At 49.3% G+C, this 14,195-nt stretch overlaps 1 pseudogene; it reads left to right on the top strand.

The window, feature by feature from the left end:
- The window catches only part of LOC147596765 (dymeclin-like), a 152,398-nt pseudogene that overhangs the window by 39,829 nt on the left and 98,374 nt on the right, over positions 1 to 14,195 (top strand).

A 14,195-nucleotide genomic window follows, 5' to 3' on the forward strand; every position in this document is an offset into this window, starting at 1 on the left:
GATGTTATTTCATATGATAGTTCTTGTAAAAAAAAAAATCAAAATCTTTCTGTAGGCTGCTGTTCCATGTGTATTTTCAGTGGCTTCAAGCTAAGCATGGCAGCATTGAAGCCACTAAATTAGTGGTAACACAAATGATGTAGTGACATCATTTCACTTTGACAAACAATTCCCTTTTGAATATTAGTTTCCTGTTTAATAGTCACTGTGCTTCAAATGTATGTTGCCCTGCCTGATACTAGGATGACCGAACACTGGAATGGGTTGCCCAGAGTGGTTGTGGAGATACTCAGAAGCCACCCGGACATGGTCCTGGGTGACTGGCTCTAGGTGGCCTTGCTTGAGCAGGGAGGTTGGGCAAGATGACCTCCAGAGGTCCCTTCTCACCTCAACTGCTCTGTGTTTCTGTGATATCTATGTAAACCAGCTAATGGATTGGTAAAATTAAGTGCTTCATAGTAAAATATTTCTACCGTTTTTTAATGAATTTTCTCTTCAAGTACTCGGTGACTCAGTCGCCGAGGCAACAGCTTCGGAGTCGGCATGATCCGCAGCAGCGCAGCGAGGGGATTCCCCAACTGGGGAAGCTCAGGGAGGAGCCAAGCGAGGTGCCAGGAGCCCGCAGCTCGCACGAAAGCGGCTGATGAGACCTGGGTGGAGCCAGGGGGCACCGGCGGTCCGGCCCCACCCCTCTCCACGTATAAAGCAGGCCCTAGGGAGGGCCAGCAACCAGGACGGGCAAATAGGGTGTGGTGTGTCAGCAAGGGCAGGGTGTGTCAGGGAGGGCGCCGACTCAGGGCATTTGCCATACCCGGCTCTCAAGGCAACATGGCAAACACTCACCTGAGAACAAAGGCTGCAGCTCCGGCCAGGAGGCCTGCACTGGCTACCCCTGTGGTGGTCGATGCCTCCGTGCAGACGGAGCAGCCGAAGGGAGAGGCTGCGGTGCAGACCTCGGGCTGCAGGCAGTGCCTTGACCCTACTTCCGGGGCAGGGGCAGGCGGCAGCCCTGACTGCAGAAGGTGTGTACAGGGGGAGCTCCTGCAGCAGGTGGCTGAGCTGCAGGAGGCAGTCAGGAGGCTGTGTGACATCAGGGAGGATGAGAGGGAGCTGGATACTTAGTTTCAGGCACAGTCTGCACCAGAACCACAGCACCCAGTCAACCAACCAACCCCCCCCACCACCACTGACACACAAGGTAAGCAAGCAGGCAGAAGATACAGAGGAAGGAAAAGTTGCAAGGGCAAGGGGCAGCAGGAGGAAGAAGCAGCTTCCCCCAAAGCACGAGGTGCCCCTGCAGAACTGCTTTGCCGCTCTGCAGACTGAAGAAGTAAGACCTAGCACCTCGGGGGAGGCACTGGAGCCATGCAAGGTAGCCCAACTGGCTCGCGTGATAACTAGTGCTACCAAGAAAAGGAGACATGTGGTAGTAGTGGGTGACTCCCTCCTGAGAGGTATGGAGGCACCCATCTGCTGACCTGATGCGCTCTCTCGGGAGGTGTGCTGTCTCCCAGGGGCTCGTATCAGGGATGGTGTTGGATTCCTGGAGTACCAGGAGCACTTAGTGAACAATCCAGACTGAATGGAATTGTTATGTTTGTGAGCAGCAGGCCTCAAGGACATCACTGAAGCCACTTGTGAGAAAGTACTGAAGCTGCCTGTAAGAAAGTACTGAAGCCACCTGTGAGAAAGTAATGAAGCTTCCTGTGAGAAAGTAAATGAAGCAACCTTGAGAAGAAGGAAAACAGCTGGCATACGTGACTGGGGGGGCTGAATGTGAAGCAGGGTGCAGGTGGAGAGAGCCGTGTGCGTGAACAAAGAGACTTAATGAATCATATTTTAGCTAGGAGCGCGTGCATGATATAGTTAACCAATTAGTAGAGAGCTTGCATATGATACGGAATTAGAAGGGCTATATTAACCGGGATGTATCAACAATAAATTGGCATTTGCTTGATCATATTGGTCGTCAGCAGTGTCCGTGACTTCCGTGTCAGCAGGTGGCGCCCGAACAGGGACCGTCGGAGAGAGGGTACAGGGACCCTCAGATCGGTGTTGGACATCCCGACGGAACCGAAGAAGGAAAGAAGAAAAGAGGGGGCGGAAGCCGGTCGAAGGCGAGTGCTGCCCCGGCACTCGGGAAGTCGCTATAGCGCAAAAAGGTATAAAAGGTACGGAGGGAATCTCGTCTTGGCCAGGCGAGCGGCCGGGGAGGAGATGGGGTCCACACTGACCAAAGAGGAGTCAGCAGTGGTTAAGCTCCTCCAACATATGCTCTCTATGAGAGGACTGAGTTATGACTCGGCCGTCCTAGAAGCTTTGCTGCAGTGGGCAAAGAAAAGGGAATTAATTTCCACAGTTGATGATGCTTTTGAACTCCCGACATGGGAAAAGATAGGAAAAGAGCTGTGGGATGAAATAAGTAAAGGATCAAAGGAGGCGAGCAAACTCTCCACCGTGTGGAGGCTAATTAACGAAACATTGATAAGCATGAAAGCCAAGCATTCAGTTGCCACATCTGCTTTTGCGGCCTTAACTCCAGCCGACGGGTTCACCTCCGCTACTAGCATGCTGTTCTCGGGTTTAACGAGCCCTGCCGCCGCCCCGGCTCGTGCTGAGGGTGGGGGGGGGTTCGAGCCCCAGCAAGGACTCCAGGAAATGCAGCCACAGCCCCTATAACTATAGATATGTGGGCACCAGAGGGAAAAACTGCCAAAGGCTTTTCACCACCATCAGATGTACCACCGCCAGGCACCCCGCCACGCTGCGCCAGTGCAGGCTCAGAGTCACGAGCCTTTTCGCCAGCGCCAACAGCTCCGGTTTATCCCCCGTTACCACCTTCTTCCCTGCCACTATGGCGTGAGGAAGAGGGGGATGAACACTCATCCGGCTTGAAGGATGCACAGCTGCAAGAGACACTAAAAAGGCTGGAAGCCCTAGAGGTTCGCCTAGAAGCGTCGCTGGGAAACTTGTCAACTCCTTCGCCTGTGCCACATCGAGACCTGCCAGCGTCCAATCTATTCGTTCCGAACGGACCATCGGGTGAGATCAGTCGTTTTGCACCTTTGCAAGGGATGCCGGCGGGAGGGGCCGGGGATTTGAATCCGATAGTGCAGTGGAAAGAGGTGATTTGAGATGTCGTGATAGAAGGAGAGCCTTTTCCCATGGCATTTCCAGTTGTGACTGATAATACTGGGAAAAGTGTGTTGAAAACATTAGACTGGAAAATATTGAAGGAAGCTAAAAGTGCAGTTACTCAGTATGGGCTAAAATCATCATATACTCAATCTGTGTTGCAGCATATTTTTTTGTCACAGTTGTTAACTCCTTATGATATTAGAATGATTGTCCAGATGCTTTTGCTACCGTCACAGCAGCTGCAGTTTTTTCAGTACTGGCAGACTGCTTGTGATAGGGCAGCTGCAACGCCTCGACAACAGGGTGATCCATTATTCGGGGTGCAAACTCAAATGCTGATGGGAGCAGGACCCTACACACGATCTGATTGCCAGGCGCAATTTGCTACCAAAGTATTACAACTGGGCCAAGATTTGGCTTATAGAGCGCTTGCTGGAGTGCACGATGAAAAGTCCGGACCTGCCTTTACATCAATAAGACAAGGTCCCACAGAACCATATAGGAAATTTATTGATCGGTTGCACACTGCAGTTATGGCTCACCCTGATCTGGATGATGACATGAAAGCAAAGTTCTTAGATATGCTTGCCTTTAATAATGCTAATGAGAAAAAAAAAAAAAACCCCAAAAAACTAAGAGAGCCCTTAGTGTGCTGCCGAAAGGATCTAGTACAGGGCAACTGCTGGAAGCTGCCGAGCGAATGTTAGAACAAGAAAAGGCTACAGTCATGGCTGCTGCTGTAAGTGCAGCAGTTAAACCGTTGATATCAATAAAGCAGTGCGTGATTAACTGTCTGTAACCCCCATTCCCTCTTCCCGCCCCCCATCCCTGTCCCGCTCAGGGGGCAGTGGAGGGAGGTAGAGATGGTGTTAAGCCTGGGAAGAGGTAGGGGTGGGGGAGGTTGTCTTGTTCCTTTTTTCCTTATCCTGCTTTGGTTTTAGTGATGGTCTGTTTTGCTTGTAGCGGTGGCTTTAAGGATCCCTCCCTATTTTTGTCTTAAACCTCGGGTTTTAGTTTTCTTTCCTCCTATGTGCCTGGGGCCACAGCCGCCGCCAGGCGCCCCCACCCCCCCGCCCCTGACATGGCTAACAGATACTCCTGTCTGAGTCGAGCTTTGTATAAGTGGAAGGACCGTTCCCTCTTATAACATTGGGGAAGGGATACGCTTATGTCTTCACAGGAGCAGTAAACAAGTGGATCCCTGTCTGTATCATCTGCGGGTATTTCAGAACATGTTTGGTTGACCTGCCAGATACCGGTAGGACGGCAACTCTGTGTAAAACAATAGCAAACACGAGTGCTGAGTGCTAAAACTACACAAGATGGAACTTTTTGGGATCAGTAAAGATGGACTTCTGCCTATTTTTTTTAACTATTCAAGAGCTAATGTTTCTAGAGGGGTAATGATTGTAAATGCTTTAAGATCTATACATTGCAACGACACAGCATGACGTAATCATGCGAGCACATATCAAAATCCAGACAGCATAAAAGACCTAAACGAAGCATACATAGCATTGAATCTGGTTGCCAAGATAATACAGAGTTTTGGAAACTAAGTAAAATTACTGCTGCTTCAGTCTTTACACCTGGTGTGGCAAGTGCCTAGGCGTTAACTACACTAAATAAATTGGACTGTTGGCTTGCTAAGCAAATAAATACAACTGCATCGGCACTATTAACGCTGTTAATTGATGTAGATTCTATATACTATGCTACTTTACAAAACAGAACTGCTGTTAGCCTGCAGAGCACATATTTTGACAGGCCTTGTTGCATGTGCTGGCCACACATGCAGCAATGTCTGGTCAGGCCTTGTTGTATGCGTTGCCCACGCGTGCAGCAACGTCTAGTGGCTACTTTTTCACTGAATCTGCTAAGGATAAAACGGGGGTGACTCGGGGCAGGGAGGGGGAGAGGACCCAGAGCACATGTTATTAACAACAGGGGACACCCTGAAGGTGCTGCGCCTGTCTCCCTTCTCTGCTCTGACACTGCTGATAATCATCCTCTTGCTCAGCGGTGTCTTTGGTGTAGTTGGGTTAGTAACAGAATACGTCAGCAATAGATTTTTTTTATTATTAGCACAAAATCATGATTGTCAGGATTTTGATGGGCTTTGCTGCATGAATCTGTCTGATCATTTGGAATCTATTCACAAAAGTATTCAAAACTTGCAAAAAGGAGTACAAAAACAGCAACAAAAGTGATGATTTTGATATATTCAGAAATCTTTTGGTGACTTGACATAAGCTTGTTACTAATAGCTGTAGGATGCTTATTCATTCCTTTTATATATGTATTTTGATCTATATTCTGTGTCTTAAAATGTGTGCAGACTTTAATAGATAAAGCGTTGAAACAAGCCTCTTCTCATAAACAAAGAAGGGGGAGATGTGGTATTTCGCTGAGCCAGTATGGTATCAGTGAAAGCACACCGACCTTGGGGGAGGAATGCAATCATGCTCTCAGGAAGAAAGCCATGGAATGAGAAGGGAAGCTTTAAGATCCAAAATATTGTTAGCAGAATTTATGGCTTGTTTCAACAGAGGCCTGCAGAAAACTAGTCATTGCTCTTATAGATAAGAAAGTTACTGGAGTTGTTATATCTGTAATAGTAGAAGAATGTTATAGTAGAAATTACTAGAAGGTAGTGAAACTTAGCTTTGCTTCATAATCATGAATATGTATAACGTGTGATCAGTAACTTTATTAATTAAGCTTGTGTGTGGCATAACTGGGTGGTTGCTGTCCTTAAAATTAAAATTGGTTAAATTTGGAATTGTGATAATAGGCATCATACTAGGCATAACATACCATGCTTGCAAAAAATGATTGACCACTCAATACAGACAATCTGGCTCATAAAAAAAAAAAAAAGGGAGATTCAGTAGTTGATATTGTAGTAAAATAAGGTCAGGAGTACCAAAAAGGGCTATAGGAGGACCATGTTATTTTGGAAAATTGATAATGTTTGCTCCACCTATGAGAACATTACGGTATCATACTCGAGCAAGAAGATCGCTAAAAGTATTGACTCCCCATTGTGATGGCAATTTAACCCTGTTGGGTACAGCTGAGCGGATAGCATTATCTTTATTTGTTCCTTGGGCAGCAACTGCAAAAACTTTAGCTAACTTAAATAAATTAGCTTGTTGGGCACAAAAGCAAATGAATTTAACCTCTAGCATGTTATCAGGATTATTCGAAGACATGGATAGCATGCGTCATGATATTTTTGCAGAATCTAGCAGCCATTGATTTTTTGTTCTTAGCGCATGGACATGGATGTGAGGATTTTGAAGGTATGTGTTGCATGAATGTTTCTGATCACTCTAAGTCGATACAATATCAGTTGGCAGAGTTATGATGCAACATGCATGCAATACAAGTGGAAAGCAGGTTAACAGACTGGTTGAAATCCTTGGGGGTCACAGGCCTGGCTAAAAGATTTGATAGTTTATGGGTTGGTATTATTGACGGGTTTGCTGTTGACATTGATGATTTCGGGGTATATTTTAAAATAGCTTTGTGAAAGCTATGGAATGTATGATGAAAGTGGGTCTGGATTGTTCAAAACAAAAAGGGGGATTTGTTGGATACCTGGAGTACCAGGGGCACTTAGTGAACAATCCAGACCGAATGGAATTGTTATGTTTGTGAGCAGCAGGCCTCCAGGACATCACTGAAGCCGCTTGTGAGAAAGTAATGAGGCTGCCTGTGAGAAAGTAATGAGGCTGCCTGTGAGAAAGTAATGAGGCTGCCTGTGAGAAAGTAATGAGGCTGCCTGTGAGAAAGTAATGAGGCTTCCTGTGAGAAAGTAATGAGGCTTCCTGTGAGAAAGTAATGAAGCTTCCTGTGAGAAAGTAATGAAGCTTCCTGTGAGAAAGTAATGAAGCTTCCTGTGAGAAAGTAAATGAAGCAACCTTGAGAAGAAGGAAAACAGCTGGCATACGTGACTGGGGGCTGAACATGAAGCAGGGTGCAGGTGGAGAGAGCCGTGCGTGTGAACATAGACTTAACGAATCATATTTTAGCTAGGAGCGTGTGCATGATATAGTTAACCAATTATAGAATCATAGAATCATAGAATGGTTAGGGTTGGAAGGGACCTTCAAAGGTCATCTAGTCCAACCCCCCTGCAAGGAGCAGGGACATCCCTGACTAGGTCAGGTTGCTCAGAGCCTCATCCAGCCTGGCCTTGTACGTTTCCAGAGATGGGGCCTCCACGACCTTTCTGGGCAACCTGTTCCAGTGTTCTATAACTCGCATCGTAAAAATTTTTTTCCTAATTTCTAATCTAAATCTACCCCCCTCTATTTTAAAACCATTACCTCTCGTCCTATCGCAATAGGCCCTACTGAACAGCCTTTCCCCATCTTTCTTGTAGGCCCCCTTGAGGTACTGGAAGACCGCTATCAGGCCTCCCTGGAGCCTCCTCTTCTCCAGGCTGAACAGCCCCAACTCTCTCAGCCTGTCAAGTAGAGACATGTCATTAGTAGAGAGCTTGCGCATGATACGGAATTAGAAGGGCTATATTAACCGGGATGTATCAACAATAAATTGGCATTTGCTTGATCATATTGGTCGTCAGCAGTGTCCGTTACTTCCGCGTCAACAGGATGTCACCAAGAGAATAACAAACCTCATACGGCTCATGGACTACTATCCACTGCTGGTGTTTCATGTGGGTGCCAGCGACACAGCCAGCAGCAGCCTGAGAAACATCAAAAGGGATTTCAGGGCCCTGGGTATATCAGTCAAGGACTCTGGGGCACAGGTGGTCTTCTCATCAATCCTCCTGGTCAAAGGGCAGGGGCCTGAAAGGGCCAGATGAATCTGGCAGGTCAACTCATGGCTCAAGGAGTGGTACTACAGCCAGGGCTTTGGCTACTTCGACTGCGGGGCTTGCTTTGAGAAGCCTGGTCTACTAGGGGCAGACGGTGTACACTTAACTGACAAGGGGAAGAGTGTCCTTGGCCAAAGGCTTGCCAGGCTTGTCAGGAGGGCTTTAAACTAGTGTTGCTGGGGGAGGGGGAGCACAGTCCAGCCCACCGCTGTCAGCATGCCAGCATCAAGTGCCCAAAAGCCAGGGAAGGATCTCAGGTAAGTGTGAGAGAACTTAAACCGTGGACCAAAAGAACTCCTGTTGCTCCAGCCAGCAAGTCGGCTCTGTCAGGGCCCCAGCTCAAGTGTCTCTATACCAATGCACGCAGCATGGGGAATAAACAGGAAGAGCTGGAGATGCGTGCACACAAGCAGGGCTATGACCTTGTTGGCGTCATGGAGACACGGTGGGATGATTCGTATGACTGGAGTATCGGCATGGAGGGGTATAGGCTTTTTAGGAAGGACAGGAAGGGGAGAAGAGGAGGGGGTGTTGCCCTCTATGTCAGCAACCAGCTGGAGTGCATGGAGCTCCACCTGGGGATGGAGGAGGAGCTGACAGAGAGCTTATGGGTCAGGATTAAAGGGAGGGCAGGGACAGGGGACATTACAGTGGCGGTTTGCTACAGGCCACCTGGCCAGGAGGACAGAGCGGACAAGGCCCTCTACAATCAGATAGGAGCAGCCTCACAGTCACAGGCCCTGGTCCTCATGGGGGACTTCAACCACCCTGACATCTGTTGGAGAGACAACACGGCAGGGCACAGGCAGTCCAGGAGGTTCCTGGAATGCGTGGAAGACAACTTCCTCCTGCAGGCAACAGAGGAGCCAATGAGGAGGGGTGCCATGCTCGACCTTGTTCTCACCAACAGGGAGGGACTGGTGGGGGATGTGAAACTAAAGGACAGCCTTGGCTGCCGTGACCATGACACGGTGGAGTTCAAGATCCACGGGGCAGCGAGGAAACTATGAAGGAAGCTCTCTGCCCTGGACTTCAGGAGGGCAGACTTGGGCCTCTTCAGGTATCTGATGGGCAAAGTGCCATTGGATGTGGCCCTGGAGGGAAGAGGAGCCCAGGAAAGTTGGTCCATATTCAAGGATCACCTCCTCCAAGCTCAGCAGAGGTGCATCCCGATGAAGAACAAGTCAGGCAAAAAGGCCAGGAGGCCCACGTGGATGAGCAAGAAGCTCCTGGACCAACTGAAAGTAAAGAAGAAAGCCTATAGAGGGTGGAAGTGGGGACAGGTAGCCTGGGAGGACTACAAAGAGGCTGTGCGAGTGGCCAGGGATCAGGTAAGGCAGGCTAAAGCCCTGACAGAATTGAATCTGTCCAGGGATGTAAAAAAGAACAAGCAAGCCTTCTATAGGTATGTAGGGGACAAAAGGAGGTTTAGGGAGGATGTAGGCCCCCTCCAGAAGGAAACAGGTGTCCTGGTTACCCGGGACACAGAGAAGGCTGAGGTTCTCAATTACTTTTTTCCTCAGTCTTCATTGATAAGAGCTCTTGTCTCTCCACCCAAGCTGTGGAAGGCACAAGCAGGGACTGGGAGAATGAAGAACCGCCCACTGTACTGGAAGAGCAGGTTCGGGAACATCTGAGGAACCTGAAGGTGCACAAGTCCATGGGACCTGATGAAGTGCATCTGAGGGAACTGGCGGATGAAGTTGCCAAGCCGCTGGCCATGGTATTTGAGAAATCGTGGTGGTCTGGTGAGGTCCTTGATGACTGGAAGAGAGGGAACATAACCCCCATTTTTAAAAAGGGGAACAAGGAAGACCCGGGCAACTACAGGCCGGTCAGCCTCACCTCTGTGCCTGGCAAGGTCATGGAGCAGATTCTCCTGGAAACCATGCTAAGGCACATGGAGAGCAAGGAGGTGGTTGGTGACAGCCAACATGGCTTCACCAAGGGCAGATCGTGCCTGACCAATTTGGTGGCCTTCTATGACGGAGTGACAGCATCAGTGGACAAGGGACGAGCAACTGATGTTATCTACCTGGACTTGTGCAAGGCATTTGACACTGTCCCGCACGACATCCTTCTCTCTAAACTAGAGAGGCATGGGTTTGATGGATGGACCACTCGGTGGATAAGGAGTTGGCTGGATGGCCGCACTCAGAGAGTGGTGGTCAATGGCTCAATGTCCATGTGGAGACTGGTGACGAGTGGCATCCCTCAGGGGTCCGTGTTGGGCCCGGCCCTGTTCAACATCTTTGTCAGTGACATGGACAGTGGGATAGAGTGCACCCTCAGCAAGGTCACCGATGACACCAAGCTGTGTGGTGCCGTCGACATGCTGGAAGGGAGGGATGCCATCCAGAGGGACCTGGACAGGCTGGAGAGGTGGGCCCGTGCCAACCTCATGAAGTTCAACCAGGCCAAGTGCAAGGTCCTGCATCTGGGTCAGGGCAATCCCAGGCACAAATATAGGCTGGGTGGAGAATGGATTGAGACCAGCCCTGAGGAGAGGGACTTGGGAGTGCTGGTGGATGAGAAGCTCAACATGAGCAGGCAATGCGCCCTTGCGGCCCAGAAGGCCAACCGCATCCTGGGCTGCATCAAGAGGAGTGTGGCCAGCAGTTCGAGGGAGGTGATTCTCCCCCTCTACTCTGCCAGTTCTGGAGCCCCCAACACAAGAAGGACATGGACCAGTTGGAGAAGGTCCAGAGGAGGGCCATGAAGATGATAAGAGGGCTGGAGTACCTTTCCTATGAGGCCAGGCTGAGAGAGTTGGGGCTGTTCAGCCTGGAGAAGAGGAGGCTCCAGGGAGACCTTATAGCGGTCTTCCAGTACCTCAAGGGGGCCTACAGGAAAGACGGGGAGAGACTGTTCAGCAGGGCCTGTTGTGATAGGACAAGGGGCAATGGTTTTAAAATAGGGGGAGGTAGATTTAGATTGGATATTAGGAAAAAATTTTTTGCACTGAGGGTTGTAGAGCACTGGTACAAGTTGCCCAGAAAGGGGGTGGATGCCCCATCCCTGGAAACATTCAAGGCCAGGTTGGACGGGGCTCTGAGCAACCTGATCTGGTCGGAGATGTCCCTGCTCCTTGCAGGGGGGTTGGACTAGATGACCTTTGAAGGTCCCTTCCAACCCTAACCGTTCTATGATTCTATGATCCTGCAGGAACCCAGTTGCTTGTGTAACCATTTTTATTTTCTTTTCCCCCTCCCCTAGTGCTGACTTAAAGCTCTTGGAAGAAGCTGCAGTCTTAGTCTGCAGGTCTTTAGGTGAGAAAGTGTGGCATCTCTTTTCTATGTTCTTTGTCAGAAAAATTAAGAAATGGCTTTCATGTGCACATCCATGTCTTTAGTATACGTAACTCTACTTGTATGTGTTCCACTAGTAAGATTAAAGTAGTATAGATAGTGTATTTATATATCAAACTTTTAGGAACTTCCATCGTTACTGTTTTGTAGAAGTTGAAATGACTGGAAGGTTGTGTGAGGGATCTCAGTGATGGTCTGTGTAGGGCCACTGTAGGAAATTACAAGCTGCACACAGCTGTGAGAACGCAACCTTGGAGAGGGGAGCTAGGAGGGTTGTTATCTCAGAGAGGGGAGCTAGGAGGGTTGTTATTGAGCAGTATGTTGCTGCTATCCGGGAACTGCTGTTAGCCAGCAGGGCACGTACTTGGCAGGCCTTGCTGTATGCGCTGGCCACATGTGCATCAACACCTGGTCAGTACTCTTCCAGTGAATCTGCTGAGGGTATAAACAGAGGTGGCTCAGAGCAGAGGGAGAGAGAAAGGACCCAGAGCACACTCTGCGAACAACAGGTGTTGGATACCTGGAGTACCAGGAGCACTTAGTGAACAATCCAGACCGAATGGAATTGTTATGTTTGTGAGCAGCAGGCCTCAAGGACATCACTGAAGCCACTTGTGAGAAAGTACTGAAGCCACCTGTGAGAAAATAATGAGGCCGCCTGTGAGAAAGTAATGAAGCTTCCTGTGAGAAAGTAAATGAAGCAACCTTGAGAAGAAGGAAAACAGCTGGCATACGTGACTGGGGGGGCTGAATGTGAAGCAGGGTGCAGGTGGAGAGAGCCGTGTGCGTGAACAAAGAGACTTAATGAATCATATTTTAGCTAGGAGCGCGTGCATGATATAGTTAACCAATTAGTAGAGAGCTTGCATATGATACGGAATTAGAAGGGCTATATTAACCGGGATGTATCAACAATAAATTGGCATTTGCTTGATCATATTGGTCGTCAGCAGTGTCCGTGACTTCCGTGTCAGCAGGTGGCGCCCGAACAGGGACCGTCGGAGAGAGGGTACAGGGACCCTCAGATCGGTGTTGGACATCCCGACGGAACCGAAGAAGGAAAGAAGAAAAGAGGGGGCGGAAGCCGGTCGAAGGCGAGTGCTGCCCCGGCACTCGGGAAGTCGCTATAGCGCAAAAAGGTACAAAAGGTACGGAGGGAATCTCGTCTTGGCCAGGCGAGCGGCCGGGGAGGAGATGGGGTCCACGCTGACCAAAGAGGAGTCAGCAGTGGTTAAGCTCCTCCAACATATGCTCTCTATGAGAGGACTGAGTTATGACTCGGCCGTCCTAGAAGCTTTGCTGCAGTGGGCAAAGAAAAGGGAATTAATTCCCACAGTTGATGATGCTTTTGAACTCCCGACATGGGAAAAGATAGGAAAAGAGCTGTGGGATGAAATAAGTAAAGGATCAAAGGAGGCGAGCAAACTCTCCACCGTGTGGAGGCTAATTAACGAAACATTGATAAGCATGAAAGCCGAGCGTTCACTTGCCGCATCTGCTTTTGCGACCTTAACTCCAGCCCACGGGTCCACCTCCGCTACTAGCATGCTGTTCTTGGGTTTAACGAGCCCTGCCGCCGCCCCGGCTTGTGCTGAGGGTGGGGGGGTTCGAGCCCCAGCAAGGACTCCAGGAAATGCAGCCACAGCCCCTATAACTATAGATATGTGGGCACCAGAGGGAAAAACTGCCAAAGGCTTTTCACCACCATCAGATGTACCACCGCCAGGCACCCCGCCACACAGCGCCAGTGCAGGCTCAGAGTCACGAGCCTTTTCGCCAGCGCCAACAGCTCCGGTTTATCCCCCGTTACCACCTTCTTCCCTGCCACCACGGCATGAGGAAGAGGGGGATGAACATTCATCCGGCTTGAAGGATGCACAGCTGCAAGAGACACTAAAAAGGCTGGAAGCCCTAGAGGTTCGCCTAGAAGCGTCGCTGGGAAACTTGTCAACTCCTTTGCCTGTGCCACATCGAGACCTGCCAGCATCCAACCTATTCGTTCCGAACGGACCATCGGGTGAGATCAGTCTTTTTGCACCTTTGCAAGGGACGCCAGCGGGAGGGGCCGGGGATTTGAATCCGATAGTGCAGAGGAAAGAGGTGATTCGAGATGCTTTGATAGAAGGAGAGCCTTTGCCCGTGGCATTTCCAGTTGTGACCCATAATACTGCGAGAAGTGTGTGGCAAGCATTAGACTGGAAAATATTGAAGGAAGCTAAAAGTGCAGTTACTCAGTATGGGCTAAAATCATCATATACTCGGTCTGTGTTGCAGCATATTTTTTTGTCACAGTTGTTAACTCCTTATGATATTAGAATGATTGTCCAGATGCTTTTGCTACCATCACAGCAGCTGCAGTTCTTTCAGCACTGGCAGACTGCTTGTGATAAGGCAGCTGCAACACCTCGACAACAGGGTGATCCATTATTCGGGGTGCAAACTCAAATGCTGATGGGAGCGGGACCCTACACACAATCTGATTGGCAAGCGCAATTTGCTACTGAAGTGTTACAACTGGGCCAAGATTTGGCTTATAGAGCGCTTGCTAGGGTGTACGATGAAAAGTCTGGACCTGCCTTTACTTCAGTAAGGCAAGGTCCCACAGAACCATACGGGTTGCACACTGCAGTTATGGCTCACCCTGATCTGGATGATGACATGAAAGCAAAGTTCTTAGATATGCTTGCCTTTAATAATGCTAATGAAAAAACTAAGAGAGCCCTTAGTGTGCTGCCAAAAGGATCTAGTACAGGGCAACTGCTGGAAGCTGCCGAGCGAATGTTAGAACAAGAAAAGGCTACAGTCATGGCTGCTGCTGTAGGTGCAGCAGTTAAACCGTTGATATCAATAAAGCGGCACGTGATTAACTGTCTGTAACCCCCATTCCCTCTTCCCGCCCC

Source organism: Chlamydotis macqueenii, chromosome W, assembly GCF_036417535.1.
Source record: "Chlamydotis macqueenii isolate bChlMac1 chromosome W, bChlMac1.mat, whole genome shotgun sequence".
NCBI lineage: Eukaryota > Metazoa > Chordata > Aves > Otidiformes > Otididae > Chlamydotis > Chlamydotis macqueenii.